Genomic DNA, 16,109 nt, shown 5'->3' on the forward strand with positions numbered 1-16,109 from the left:
TGCCAGGAAATATTCTCATCATAAAATTCTAAGTTTTAGTGTGTTCATCAGGCAAGTTTGTGAATGTAATTGGACTTGCCCCTATGGTTAACCTCCTTAGAGGCAGTGTACTGGTTAAGGGGGGATTGGTTTTAGTTCTGTTTGTTTTTTTGTTTTTGATTTCTGTACCAGGGATCAGGACCTTTTGCTTTGTGCTTGTGAGGCAAGCGCCAGGTGCAGTACCACTGAGCTAAATCCCAGGCCCTGTTTGTTGTTTTTGATTAGTTAATGTGCCTTCACATGGACTTGTCTGTTGAAGACTAGATTACTTGATATCCATCCTCCCCCATTTGAAGTCCCCAGTTTAGATTGGTAAATAAGCATTCTTTCCTCAGTCCAGCAATAATCATTGATTTGTGCATGTTGGTGACTGTTTCTGAGAATAAGGTCTCAAGTATTTTTTAGTCTTGACTTCCACCATGGTCAGTACATTATCCAGAAAACCAAACACTGCAATTTATTTGCCCTAAATCAAAGTTAAGCTTCAGAGGAGCTTTCTCTGCCAATAATGCCAGGTTGGGTACCTAGTCTGTGTTTTACTGAGTAGTAGGCAGGGACAGTGACAAGGAAATCTCATTCATTCATTGGTGGGCTTCACTATTCAGACAGTGAGGCATTTGGCTACCTTGAAGGTCAAGAGTTACCCTGTGTTACTTTCACTTCATTAAATTTCTTCACATTGACATTCATAGCACAAAGCACAAATTGTGCACCAGTTTTGGGAACTTTGTTATTTTATTCGATTAAAGTATAAAGGTGCTCCAAGTTATAAACTAGTCTACAGTCATTACCCATAGACTTATTTAACTTGAAAGAAAGTGTACTAAGGGCTGAGGATTTAGCTCAGTGGTGCCACCGCTTGCCTCACAAGCACAAGGTCCCAGAGTTTGATCCCCGGTACCAAAAGAAAATGTACTAGCATTCATTGTATATGGTTAAAATAAAGAATTGTGGGGTGAGAGTAGGAGAAAGTCTAAGATGACTATAACTCCCTCTGCCTAATAAATTCATGATTTGAAAGGACAAATGAAGCGTGGATTTTAATCCTTCCAACATTCCATTTGTGTTAATCATTCTTCCTGTTCTAAGAGGCAGCAGGGTAATTTATGAGGGGCTAAAGTTATAAATCATGTGTTATATAAGCACCCAGGGCAGAGATAAGGATAGAGGTGAGAATGTTAAAGAGAACCTTTTTGTTTGTTTTAATTTTAATATCGCACTGGGTGCTGGGCATGGTGGCACACGGCTGTAATCCTGGCACTCAGGAGGCTGAGGCAGGAGGATTGCCAAGAGTTCGAGGCCAGCCTGGGCTACATAGTGAGACCCTGTCTCAGAAAAAAAACCAAATTTTTTAAAAATGGCACTGGGGATTGAACTGAGGGCTTTTGGACTTAGCTGTATCTCAAGCCCTTTTTAATTTTGAAACAGGTAGTTGCCTGGTAGGACTCAAATTGAGTGAGGATCCTCCTGCCTCAGCCTCCCAGAGTGCTGGGAGTTTGGCACGTGTCACCACACCCAGCCTGCCCTCATTCTTTCTTATCATTTGATGGCCTCTGTTGTTTTAGAGAATCATGTAAAGTATTACTATTTGTAAAACCAGAGTTCACACAAGTACCAAATACTTAAGCAGAAGACCCCATTAAAATCCCCCTGAGCCAGGCATGATGGTGCACACCTGTAGTCCAAGCAATTGGGAGGCTGAGGCAGGAAGATTGCAAGGCCAGCATGGGCTACTTGGGGAGACCCTGTCTCAGGCAAACAAATAAGAAAATTCTTCAGAAACATTGTATATCTTTGGGGGGGCGGGGATGGTACGGGAAGGCAGGCAGAGTAACCACTGAGCTAAATTGCAGGCCCAGAAACATTGTATATCTTAAAAGAGAACACATGAATCTGTGGGTTCTCACAAATGTCAGTCTGGCTACATTCAGATGGGTTTAACAAATATTAGTGGAGACTGATGGAATTTAGGATTAACCTAAAACCCTCTTTAGATATTCAGCCTTAGCTAACTCCTCTCCCCCTCTGTGTTTAAATTGCTATAGTGGCACTGGAGGAGTTTATTGCATCTCTGGCCTACTCTTTTTTCCTCTTGTCACCTAAAACTGAATACAGTACCCTAAATTGATTTTTGTCCCACAAAATAGGAGTAAAATGAAGCATTGGATAGATAAGTAGCAAAGAGTATGAATTATTATTTGGATTTGTAGCTTTCTCCTTTAATCAGCTAAACAAAAACCTTCGAGAAACTTAATTTTTTTCAAGTGTTACTTTTAATTCTACAGGAATATATACTTTTTATTTTATTATCGCGCGTTTGCAGTTCATGCAGTTTACAATCATTCTGGGGAGTGGTTACATGTATATATCACAGCTTGTTTTTTAATCCCCTTCCCTCCCCCTCCTCCTCCAATTCCCCTATCACATTTTTCATTCTTGTTGTTATTATTATTATTATTATTATTACTATTATTTTTTGTACCGGGGATTGAACTCAGGACCTTGTGCTTGTGAGGCAGGTGGCAGCACCACTGAGCTACATCCCTGGCCCTATGGCATTTCTTTATTCTACTTATTTCTCTTTCCCTTCCTCCTCACCACTGGCACTTTTTCCCTTGGACCACTTCCTCTACAGGAATATTTTTATAAAGTAAATATGTTACATTAGCTACTAGAATCACAATGTCAAGTTCTAGGAGTTATTTGAAATACTCTAAGTGAGGTCAGGTGGATAATTTCAGAGTTTTACGTGTAAGTATATGGTTGTTGTGCACATGCTGCAATAAATTTAAATCTTTTGGATCCTTTTTTTTTTTTTTTTTTTTTCCTTTCTTTCTTTGAAACCATTGAGTTTCTCTTCCCCCTTAGGTATAGTATATGCTTTAAGATTTGCTCTATTAATTGGTCATACAAAAGCACTTGGTGATAATCTGAGATCCAGAAAGCATTATGGTGAAGACCAAGTTAAACAGCCAGTCAGCACTTAATAAGTTAGTGTGATCATAGACATGTATGCATGAAGTTGAGATTTGTTGGCCTTTTTTCTGTTAAGAACTAGGGCAGGAATAAGCAAACTATGGCAAACACAACCTGTGTTTTATAACCTGGGAGTTAAGAATTTTTTTTTTTTAATTGGCAAAAGTGGAGAGGGAGAAAAGGAATACATGACTGAGGTTGTGGCCTACAGAGTTTAAAATATTTCCAATGTGGCCCTGTACTGAAAAAGGTTGTGAATTCATTGCAAGAGGAATTAAATATTCTGAACTGAAGATTTCTAAAAGTAAATAATGCTTAAATAGTAACTAGTAAGCGAGAGACCCTGCTGGTTATAAAAAGGCCAGTTGGTACAAAGAGAAGAGGGAAGCTAGCATAGCCAGGAACCAGACTACAAATGCTCAAAACTGATTAGTGACTAGGCCAATAATTGTACACACTATGCCCCAGCCAATAGGTAGAGTAATATGACATCATTAAAATGCATTTAGGGCTGAGGGTGTAGCTCAGTGGTAGAATACTAGCCTAGCATGGCACAGTGCCCTGGGTTTGACCTCCAACACTACAAAAGAATAATATATATTAATACGTAAAAAATGGGGTATAAACTATGCTTTTACACTCATGTTGGTGACATACAGGAAGACATGTAATTAAGATACATTACAGCAAATATGGACATATTGACCTTAGTACATCTCTAGTAATCTCTTACCTACTAGTTCTAAGTAGTTGGTGCAGCAATATTCTTGAAATTATCACATTGTCAGTGTCTTTATTTTAAACTTTTTTTTTTTTAATGGTACTGGGGATTGAACTGGGGACCTTGCGCTTGCAAGGCAGGCAGCTGAACCACTGAGCTAAATCCCTGGCCCCAGTGTCCATATTTTAAAAAGAAACATAAGTGACTAGGTTAAGTAAATTACAAATCCAGGTCTGTATCATTCAGTATTCAGAGAATAATTGGATAAATGACATTAATAAATGGAAGGATTATTTGCCTTTTCACTAGGAAGAATTAACCTTCCAACATAGCATGACAAAGCTAGAAGTTTTAATGCAATGGAATTCCCAGTCATTACATATGCTTTTTAATTACCTGACAGACTACTAATAACATTAATTGGACATAATAAGCATAGTACAAAAAAAATAAGCATAGTACAGATTTTCCTGTAAGATGGTGGAGTCTTTAGTGAGGTACAAGCATTTTATAAACCAATTACCAAAGCTATATTGAATGTAAAAATTGATCATAAATGTTTGTACATCCCACAGGCAGCTGTCTTCCTTGGGCCAACTTTTATCTGATATGTATACCAAAAATGTAAGGTATGTATTTAATCACATTCCCCAAAAGGAAAATTTACTTCATGAGGTACTAATGGTAACGTTTATTTTACTGAAAAACAGGGTGCTTCAATTATAGGAGTGCCCCCCCCCTTTTGGTATTGGGGATTGAACTCTGGTCCTTGTGTTTGTGAGGCAGGCAGCGGAACCACAGAGCTAAATCCTGGGCAGGAATGCCCCTTTTTAAAGAGCAAAAACAACACACACACACACACACACACACACACACACACACACACACACACTAGATACCCTTTTATTGTTTGGTTTGGTTTTTGTTTTTGAGACAGGGTCTTGCTTCAAGGCCAGCCTGAACTACATAGTGAGAGACCCTGTCATTCATATATATATACATACATACTGTATCTATCTGCTTAATGAGGTTCAATGTATGTAAACTGATACCCTGCTCAAACCCTGCTCACATTTGTTGATGAGCTTCTTTCTTTTTTTATGCTTAGGGCTAGGATAAAACACAGTGGTAGAGCACTTGTCTGTCTCAGGCATTGAGGCCCTGTATTCAATCCCCAGCAATACCCCCTTCAAAGTTTAAACAACTTAAATCGTATCTGGTGAACCCAACCATAACTGGAAAAAGGTCTTAATAAAAAAATGTCCAAAACCAGGTTTTTTGCGTACAAAAAATATGTCCATAACATCCCCAAAGTGTAGATTAAGGAAGTGATCAGAATCCTTTTTCCGGTGTTTCCATAAAACCAAATTGTTTGCCATGAAGAGGCAAACATCTGCAGGCCACTAGAGGATGGGAAATAGGGAAAGGCAACATGTTTTTATGGTTTCAAGGATAACTGTTCTTCCTGACAAAGACAAGCTTCATTGATTCCATGTTTCCAGAAAATAACCTTAAATGACCTTTACATGAGTTACTTCGAGATGCTTCCCTGGGCCCGCTGTGGGATTCTTGACAGGCCTTTGAAGCCTGAGGCTCCTTCGGAACGGGAACGTTTTTTCTGGAGTGTTGTTACATAATGCGCTGCACACTGAGAGTTCTGTGGGCAGATTCAGGAATCCCTGGCAAGCTGTTAAGAATCTGAGGGAAGGCGGACACGTAATGAGGCTTGGAAATAATGGTATTTCTGCACCTTGTTCAAGTCTAATGTTTATCCCGGTCTAGCTTCGAATGATATTTTAGCTTCCAGCTGCTCTTCACTCAATTATCTCGGAGAAACCCTCACTTTGAGTGGCTGAGGTGAAAAGCCACAGGAGAGGGATGTTTCCTTAGGAAGAAACAGAAGGGCAGCCCTTTTGCAACCAGGCCAGTGTGTAGGGTAGAGTGGAAAGGCCCCTCTGTAAGCTCCGTCGCTGGCGGGTGTGCGCAGGTGCCCTGGAGGAATGTGTGGGGCGCGCTCGCTCTTCTAGGTGGGTGGGATTTTGCCCCTCTTGAATTCTTCCAAGCCGACCAGACCCCCAGACCCTCGCTCCTCTGTGGAAGGGCGAGGTGTGCGCCGCTGGCCTAGTGCCTGGTGCCGCGTCACCAGGGTGTCGCCCTGTAGCAGAAGGAAACAGGGAGGGGGGACAGTGGCCGCGCCAGAAAAGGGAGGCAGTCACAGGGACGTGCCCTGTAAAACCTAGACCGAGGTCTCCTGAGGCCGGCCGTACCTTGTGCCGAGTCCCCAGGCCAGAAATAAACCTATCAGGTTCTGTCCGTGGGGGGTCCGAGGGACGCGCCCGCGTGGTACTAGCACTTCAACCTTCGAAGCGGTCAGGTTCCTACCCCTCTTTCATCGTTAATCCTTTCTGCGCCCTGTCTGCTCCAAAAGAGCAATTCAGTGCCTCTCCACCTTCCTGTCTTGAAACAGTCGGCCCACAGGGAGCCCCCGCAGCTGCTATCCACGAAACTGCTACAGGTGGGCAGTCTGTGCGTTGTCTGGCTCACCGGCAGGAAGCGACCGTTTATTTTCAAGATGGTCTGTTAAAGGAGTCAGGAGCTATTTAATAAAGGCCCTGTTGTGAAATTGGCCTGCATGTGATTCCAACTCCTCACCACTTCTTGCAGATTAACAAGTTTGTTAAGTCAGGTTCATGGATCAAATGACAGAATGCAGCCAGGCTGGCGGTGCTTGGCTGTAATACCACCGCCATGGGAGGCTAAGGTACGAGGATTCCAAGTTCTTCAACCCCAGGCTGGTCAATTTAACAGCTCAGTGAGACCCTGCCTCCAAATTTTTTTAAAAATTAAAAGGTCTGGGGATGTGGCTAAGTGCAGAAGTCCAGGTTTCCGTTCCCAGTACAGGGGGAGGGGGAAGGGGGCAGGGAGTGCAAGCAAAGGCCTTGGAACAAACATTACCAAGCCTGCAGCTGGTCTCTGACTAGAACGCTGAAGTATGGGGCCTGGGCTCCTAGCCCGTGGCTCAGCAGGCAGGAGGCCCTGGGTTTAATCCACAGAACAAAAAAGAAAAGGGAAAGCAATGAGAATTTACCCAGCACCTTTGCTTAAAAGTTCTTAGATGGGTTGGGTATGGAAAGTTCTGAATCCCCATGCCCATGGGAGAAAGCATAGGAATGTCCTCCCACCTACAATCTGAGAGAAGGTATTTACATCTTCAGTATACAGGTTTTTGTTGTTGTTTTGTTTTGTTTTGATTTTTGGTACTGGGGATCAAACTCGGGTCCTTGCGCTTGTGCCCCTGGCTCTTCAGTATGCAGTATATGACATCTGCCGGACAGCCTTTCAGGATCGTAGTTGGCCCTTTTATCCTTCTTGTCTCCTTTTCCAGGGCTTTCCACTTGATGGATATACTTGAGAGGGGCGAGAGACAAGCCAAATTTTGGTAGTGCTGTGTTGTCACACCACCATACCGAAAGTGAAGAGGCAGACTAACCTCATCTTGGGTGCATTTTGCTGGGCAGCAAGCTGTGGTATTTCCCAGCTCTTGCTCTCCCGCATGCGCACACTTCCATTATTTTTATTGCTTCCTGGACAGCTAGCTAGGTTTGGAACCAGCTACAGATAAGAGATCACTCCAAAAAAGAAGTACAAGGAAAAAAATGTTAGGGCTTTTTTGCTATTAGTGCTTTTTTAAGTTGCACTAATGACTGTAGTAGTTGATATACAAAAGAGAATTACCTCTTGCAAAGAACTGAAAAGGGGCGAACTTCACACTTGTGATTTATTCATGATCCACAATCATGAGATAGTGAAGAATTCCTTTCTAGGCTGTGTTGTTGCTTTCTACAAATCCCTGCAGGGCCCCAAATCCTTGTCCCTTCTAACACCATTCTTAGTGACCCATAGCCAAGGCCAAATGATGATACTATTAATAGTCATAATATACATTGCAGAGTAAAATTACGAGATTCCCACACCAGTAGAAGAGCTTGAGGTTCCTTGTACTTTAGAGTATTTAGCTCTCATCTTTCTGAGAGTGACATGGAAAAGTTTATATAAAGTTTGGAACTTTTTTTTTCCAGTACCAGGGATCGAACTCCGGACCTTGCGCTTGCGCAGCAGGCGGTGAAACCACTGAGCTAAATCCCCGGCCCCCTAGTTTATATAAAGTTTATAATGTTATCTGAGTGCATTCTGTGACAAAAGAAATTCTAGCTCTTAGGTTTGAGATAGCATTGGTGGGGGGAGTGTGGGGATAGTTACACATTTCTACTTAAGATTATGTACTTTTAAAATTTTTATTTATTTTTGCAGTAGTGGGATTGAACTCAGAAGCACACTACCACTGAAGCTACATCCTATCCCTTTTTATTTTTTATTTATTTATTTATTTTTGGTACCAGGGATCAAACTCGGGTCCCTGCGCTTGCAAGGCAAGCGACGGAACCACTGAGCTAAATCCCTGGCCCTTTATTTTTTGTTTTGAGAAAGGGTATTGCAAAGTTACTCAGGCTGATCCTGAATTTGAGATCCTCTTGCCTCAGCCTCGAGTAGCTGCGTATCAACACACCTAGCTAGATTTATGTAATTAATAGCACAAAATCATAAAACAAAAATGAAATGAGGACTGCTATATGGCTCAGTGGTAGAGCACTTGCCTGACACCCTTGAGGCCCTGAGTTTGATTCTGAACACCGCATACACACACACACAACTTATTTAGTGATGTGGAAAGATAGTCACCATACACAGTGAAGTGACGTATACAAGATAATCCAGTTTTCTAAGAAAATTACATTTTTGTATGTATGTATGTGTATCAAAAGAATTCCTCTGTCTATTGGAATAATGAATTGTATTAGTTCTCTGTTTTTAAATGTTACATAGTGATAATGTATTGCTTTTGTAATGGAAAACAATAGTTACTTTTAAATTGTCTTTGTTACTTAAGTGAATATTCTGTTCCCTTAGTTGTCAGAGGAAAATAATGTCAATTTGATAAATTGAAAAATTGACACGCCTGGAGTTAACTGCTAGAAGATGCCCCCTCTGGAATGTGAGGCTGAGGGTGAAATCTTGTTCTTTTTCACTCTAAACTCTGGGGTGTGGGTTTTCTTTCTTGCTTTTAAAATATGTTCCTGTTTTACTTTGCCAAAATAAATTGTATAAGATAAAATAAAAACAAAATGTGTCTCGGTGCTGTTCTTAAAGGTTTATTTTCATCCAGGTCACCCTACCCTTTCCCTTTGCCATTCAGCCAGCAGGGGAAAGAACACCCAAGTGAAAGGCCCTTGGAATAGCAAGCAGTATCAAATAGAGACAAATTACGTATAGCTTAATATACAGCGTGAGGTTTTTTTTAATTGAGGGGATAGGAATACAGCTTCTCGATTATCATAAACTGCGTCATACTCTTGGGGAGGGCCTTCTTGGCTTGAATCTATTACTGATTATATATCTTAACCACTGTGGGAACTGCATTACCAAGAGTTGTCAGTTTGTATATTTAGCGCCCTCTAGTGCATTATTTTTAAAACGCAAAAGCTGCTGTTAACTACAAAATTTCCATCTACCTTCACAGCGTGGTTTATTTTGCTGCTTATATCCAGACTTACATTCTCTGTACCCGCGTGGTTTTTCTTAGCCAGGCGATGCACTAAGCTGTGTCTCTGCACAAATTCCTTAATCTCTCTAGACTTCAGTTTCCTCATCTATAAATGAAGATGATAATCCTAAGTACCTGGTAGGGTTCCTCTGAAGACTAAATGATCTCATAAGTGTAATGTAGGTGCCTAGCACATAGTAGGAGCTCAATAAGTGCTAGCTGGATTTTTTGTTTTGTTTTATTTTTGTATCTTCGGTGCAGGGGATTGATCCCAGGGCCTTGTACTTGGTAGGCAAGTGTTGTATATGTGAGCTGCTTCCCCATCCACTAGCTACTTTTTACATAAAAATAGGTCTACTCAGTACTACATATGACTGAAGAGAAGTAATCAGTCTTGGTTCAAGTATCATAATTTAGATGAGAAATGTAACGTTATAGAGTAACCAAAAAGGAAGGTCTAGCTATAATTCTAACTTATAGCCCCATTTTACTGAGCTAATTCTGAAGTCTGGGAGCATATTAAATTTTTTTGTATCCTTCACGGTGCTTGTAATTGCACATTCTAAACAAATATTTGTCATTTTGAATGTTCAAGCTAAATTGTTTTATAGTAGATCTTAGAAAACTGATGTCTAAAATTATTAGTATAAAAATTAGAATATTTGGATTCAACTTTATGTTCTTTAAGCTAGAGGCTTTTGGATTAGTATAACAATTTGTTATCAATGCACAAATGTAATGACATCAGAATTGATTTTGGAACCCATGTGAATCATGATTTATGAATCAAAGACTCGTAGACTCCAGAATTGTGCACTCATTCATTCTAACCCATTTCCAGCATATACAGCTCAGATTTATTTCTTCTGCCACAGTCCGAGTCCTTCAGATATTAGGGGACCGTCTCTGTTCTTTCCCATATTGGCAGTCACAGTTTTGTGCATAACACCACACCCCCTGGGTGTCCCAAGAACCCAGTTAGTTACCTTAGGAAAGCATCGAGTACTTCTGACCCATGAGTCGGTCATATGTATAAGAAATGTCTCCCTATGTTAGACAGGTCACAGTGTAGTTTCTCCTTCCTTTCTCTTGCCTCAGTGCTAAGCCAGATTAATTTTCTCATGAATATCTACCAGTTAACCTTGTATTGAGTCTGCCAACGTTTGGACATTATCCTAAGCATATATGATTTATAACTTTTCACAAACACATCTAGAAAAGTGGAAGGTACTATCCCCATTCTCCAGAGAAGAAAACTTGGTTGACACTGGTAATGAGTGGCAGAGTCAGACTTCTAATCTGAAGGTGCCGCTGGGGCCTGTAGTCTCAACACTACATCAGAAACTTTTCAAAAGGAAGTCTTTCAGTTCAGCCATTTTCAGAAGTAGACACAATGAATCTTAGAGCTCCATTTTGGGCACAAGACCATCAGTTTTAAGGTTTCCTCCCTTCCAAAGCAGCCCACCCATCAAACCTTGCCACAATGTAATTATAACTGCGATCAGTCATATTTGCCTTGCCCCTTGCCGTTTTCAAAGGTTGGCCCATGGGGAATGTCCTTTTCTCTTTTTGCATTTGTCATCAGCTGAGCCTCCAAACTGGGAAAGCAAGCTCTTTTCTAGCAGAAGACTGCAGCTGCTATTATTTACCCCCAGGGGAAAAACCACAAACCAAATCTTTACAGCTGGGAACGCTGAGATCTGGCTGTGCAAGCATATAGACATCTAGACACAGGGCTGAAGGAGGGGCTCAGGCTGGCCGTCCTAGTTGCCGTCCCCTGGGCAGTGAGTGCTGCACTGGAAACTCGGTCTTGGCCAGCAAAACCACACTGAGCAGCCCTTCAGCCAGCCTGGGCCTCACCTCCCCGCGTACTCAGTCCCTTAGGCCAAGCTTCTGATCTCTTTGTTTTTCCTCTAACTCTGCTGACCCCACCCTCCACCTTAACTCGCTCTGGTCAGAGCTTCCTCCTGCTGTACACCTTAACCCCTTGGCAAGTTCACGGTGAACGCCAAGCTTGTGTGGGCGGAAGGTTTTAAGTAAAAGCCGCAGACCGAGGCCGGCGTGGGGGAGGAGCCGCAAGGGCGGAAGAGCTACAATTTGAAAACAAATGAGCCTCTTTCATCCCAGTAGGATTTTTGTTTATTAAGGTCTGCTGTTGCAACTCATCAGAAGCTAGGGTTTCTGGAACTTTGACAAAGATCAAGCAGGAGCCACAGAGTTGTCCGTGTGTCTTCCGTGACAGTTTTAGTAAAACTTGAGGCGGCCTGGAGAAATCCTGTTTAAAAAAGTGTTAGTTTCTTTTCCAAAAGACGAGGTTGCACATATTTTTTGCATACGAGAAGTTTCACAAAATGACAGAAGAGGTTGAACTTAAAAGAGATCTGACTAAATATCATCTAAGAAAAGTTACATCTTGTCAGTCTTCAATTATCTCTGCCAGTGGAGGAGACCCAGAGACATGCTTCTACTGGGACTTTTCAGTCATGTTTATTTGCATTTGGCATCCTGAAGTGTTTTAGTAATTAACATTTTAATATGGGTGTGCCTGTGGTTCTGGAAATGTCCAACTGTTTACATCAAATAACAAAGCTCCTCATTGAAGATGGGCCTGGAATGCTGTCAGATGACTTCCAGCCACTGAACCAACTCTGCTGAGGCCTGGAAACAACAGGGGCTTTGGCTTCAGCCAGAGGGAGGTTTAAAAAGCCTGATGCTGCTTTGCAACTTTTCAGATTACTCTGGCAAATAGAGAAAATGAAATAATAGCAAGACCTTTGGCCATGGAATTTGAGAATGGCCTCAGAAGTCATTAGGGAACTCCTAAACAAAGTCAAGAAATACACCTAGCATTCAATCCCATATTTTAATATTTAAGTAATCCAGATGGATTGCAAACTTTGAGGTAGACCAGAGTTGCTAATTACCTGGGTTAGAAGGCTTTAGACCAACCCCTCCTTAAAACAGGACATTATGGCAGTATCTTCTAAAGGGGACCCAGAAGACCTAGGAAGGTCACATACCAGAATCACTGGCTGAAATCCCTGGCCAGTGAGCAGCCTCAACAGAAGGTAAGCATATATTGTGTTCCTAAGCACTATCAAAAAAGTTAAATTCCTATTAAGCTGCTGCTCTCTTGAAGGCCACATAAATTGGCAAGGAAGTGTCCAACAGATAATTAGATGAAAAGGTGGACCCTAGTTCAACATCTAGATTGCATCCTGGTGAGAGACCTTGAGTTAGAGCCACTGAGCTGGTACCCTAAGTTCCTGACCCATAGAAACTGACGTAAGAAGTGTTTGTTGTTTTAAGCAGGCTTTAGTTGTTTTTTGGTTTTGTTTCGTTTTTGTTTTTTTGCTGCTCTGTGGCTTAGTCAGCTTATGCTATGTGCTAATACCCAAACACTCATAATTCTAGTTACAGTCATACATTTAAATTCATAGGATGTGGCAGATGTGGCCTTGACTTCTGCACTTGGCCCAGAGACCCTTTGCACAACATGCACAAATTATGAATTGTTTCTGCAGGAGGAGGGGTAGTTAGAATCTAGTTGGGAATACAGGTTCAACCACTCATCAAACATGCCAAATACATTGCCAGTTCAGCCACGTTAGGGGCCTAGTTTCCTGTGCTGTCACCCTCAATACTTAGCTTCCATATCGCAGTCCCCAATCCACATTCCAGCTCCCACCGTCCCTTCTGCCTTCCAGCAGAAAGCAGGAAAGTGAAGATAGTCTCCTTTTTAAAGGCAATGGTGTGATGTTTAAATACTGCAATGTTCCTCAGATGTGAGAAACTGAAAGTGGGAATAAGGACTAAAATGTATAATAGATATTGGGAAATGGGAAGGGGAACATGAGATGGGGGAGGAGGGAAGGAAGGATAGGACAGGAAAATAAAAGTGAAAATAGAAGGGAAAAATGAAAGGGCCGGCGATGTAGCTCAGTGGCACCATGCCTGCCTTACAAGTGCAAGCTCCTGAGTTGGATCCTTGGTACTGGGGGGAAAAAAATGAAGGAAAAAATGAAAACAAAGCTTTTGTATATTGGGAAGGGAGTTGAGGGGAGGGGGAGAATGGGCAAAAGAGAGGAAAGTGAAAATTCCCCATGGTGAGTGTTACCATTTGTACATCTAAAATGTACCAATAAATGTTTTGCTTCAAAAAGATGAAGGCAGGCCAGGGATTTAGCTCAGTGGCACCATGGCTGCCTCATAAGCCCAAGGTCCTGAGTTTGATCCCCAGTACCAGAAAAAAAATAACTAAAATAAAGGCAATGGTGTGAATGTTGCATACCATCACTTCCACTCCTGCATCTACCTATAATGGAGGCTAGGATAGTGAGTGGCCATGTGTCCAGCTAAAAATTCTATCATGGAAGAAGAGAAGGGGCCAGCATGATGGTGTCTGCCTGTAATCCCACCTACTTGGGGGGCTGAGGAGAGAGGATCACTTGGGCCCAAGAATTCATGCCAGCCTGGGCAACATAGCAAGACCTTGTTTCAAAAAGGAAAAAAGAAAAAGCTGGGCATGGAGGTGCATGCCTGAAATTCCAGTTACAGTTAGTCAGAAGGCTAAGGATGTAGCTCAGTGTTCTTTTGAGTTTAATCTCCAGTACCCCCTTCTACACACACACACACAAAGAGAAGTGCAGCCTAGAGAAAACAGTTTCTGGCATTCCCTTCCTGTAATTTACCACCGCAAACATACCTGATTAATAATTCAGCATATTCAGGTAGAAAACCATTGAGATCCTTATATAGTCCATGTCTTAGTCAACTTATGCTATGTGCTAATACATAAACTAACAATTCTCAACAACTCATTTAAATTAATTGGATGTGGCAGGGGTGGTCACATAAAATGTTAAAGAGTAGAGACCATTTTACCCTCACCCTTATTTTTAGATAGTATAGGAAATACAAATCATTAAGAATTTAAAAATTAGCATCACAAGATTGCCACACATAGTAATAATAGCGTTAGGATTATTTTACCTACTATTTATTTTTGGTATGAGAGATTGAGCCCTGGGGGTGCTCTACCACTGAGCTACATCTTCAACCCTTTTCAATTATTATATTTTGGGTTTTTTTTTTTTTTTTTGTACCAGGGCTCGAACTTGGGACCTTGCGCTTATGAGGCAGGCACCAGAACCACTGAGCTAACTCCCCAGCCCCCCCTTTTCAATTATTGAGACAAGGTCCCACTAGCTGCCCAGATTGGCCTCGAATTTACAATCCTCCTGCCTCAGCTTCCTGAGTACCTGGGCTTACAGGCCTGTGCCACTGTGCCTAGCAATGTTAAAATGTTGATGTCTTTTCTTTTTTTTTTTTTTTTTTTTTTTTTTTGGTACCAAGGATCAAACTCGAGTTCTTGCGCTTGCACAGCAGGCGGCGAAACCACTGAGCTAAATCCCCGGCTGGTGATGTCTTTTCTAATAAAAGTATAGACATCTACAGAATCTCATGGTGGTCATTTATATTATATAATGGTGACAGTAAAGAGACTATACTATTTTAGGTGGGATACAGAAAGGTCTTTTAACTTGTCGTATGGTTGAAAGAAAATAGAAATTGGGATTTTAGTTCCGCCTTTTAACTCTTCCCCTGTGTGACTGTCACACTGTGTGGCCTGTATCAGAATGAGACACACATGCTCCCTGTGCCCATGGAGTGGGCTCTGAGAAATACCAGCTGGAATTCATTGGTGAAGGGTTACTCTGAAGGCATGGCTTCCAATTGTCCAAGCATTCCTTGGTCTTTCACATCTCCATGCCTCTTCCCCAGGGCAGAAGTGGGGCAGGAGATAGTGGTCAGATGGAAAGACAGTCTGGCTTGGCCAAGCTACTGTCTACCACCCCCTACCCCGGCAGCCCTAACTACTGCTAGGCCAGTTACCATTTCTTGGTTGTATCTAGGCTTTTCTGTTTGTTCCTCTGCTGACAGGGAAGTAGGAAAAATGGAGATTTGCAGAAGCTGGTAAAAACTAGTCATAAGGCAAAGTTCCATTTCTAGACCCAAGAAAAACTTCCTGTTTTGTTAAGACCCTTCTTAGGAGCGGAAACCTGCCCTCTCAAATGAAAACCACAGTGAATAATTTCACTGTGTGTTGAGCAAGCTTGAAATCCCAAGAGGAGGTTGGTGAATGAGAAGAGAAACCATCAGAGATCAACCCCAGCTGAACAGGGTTCTTCCTCAGTTCCTCCACCACTCCCCGAAGGACCAGTGACAGCTGGGGGTCAACCTGGCAAGAGAACTGGGCACAGCTTAGGTGGCTGCCTCCAGGGCTATGTAGCTCAGATTGCTCATCCTTTCCCCAGATGGAATTTCCCTTTGGCTAGGTGTGGTGGTGCAGGCCTGTAATCCTAGCACTAGGAAGGCTGAGGTAGGAGGGAGAATCACAGGAGTTCGAGGGCACTCTGGCCTATGAAGTGAGATCTACAAGAGCTGCAGTGTTAACCTACACTTCGCTGCAGTATTATTGCAGGAATCTTGGCTTAACCCTGGGAATCTTGGCTTAACATACACTGTAAAGTTTGTCTTACTTTTGTCACATGACCAGTATTGGTTGGTGGTGGAAATGCGGGAATTACAGTCTGGAGCCCAGGTTGTTAGTCTCTGGTGTTTGTGCTGGCGCCATAGTCCCCCACCACCCTGGCAGTAGAGGAAGAGGACAAGAGGAAATTCATACCTGCTGTTCTGTGCTTCTACCTGGAAGTGACAGTGCTGTCTCTGGTAGGACAAAGGACAGGGGACTGGAGCAGAAGAGGAAGC

General features: G+C 42.2%; 1 protein-coding gene across 4 annotated transcripts in view; it reads left to right on the forward strand.

The window, feature by feature from the left end:
• Nucleotides 1-16,109, forward strand: part of LOC147829299 (uncharacterized) — a 52,703-nt gene that overhangs the window by 16,788 nt on the left and 19,806 nt on the right. The window contains exon 2 of one of the 4 annotated variants that reach the window (XM_087206529.1): nt 4,312-4,365. The exons of the other annotated variants lie outside the window; for them this stretch is intronic. The gene's annotated coding sequence lies outside the window, so the exon portion shown is untranslated. The remainder of the gene's footprint in view (nt 1-4,311; nt 4,366-16,109) is intronic. 4 annotated transcript variants of the gene reach the window in all.

Source organism: Heterocephalus glaber, unplaced genomic scaffold (assembly GCF_053883595.1).
Source record: "Heterocephalus glaber isolate CG9 unplaced genomic scaffold, H.glaber_assembly_v1.0 deba00000676, whole genome shotgun sequence".
Lineage (NCBI taxonomy): Eukaryota > Metazoa > Chordata > Mammalia > Rodentia > Bathyergidae > Heterocephalus > Heterocephalus glaber.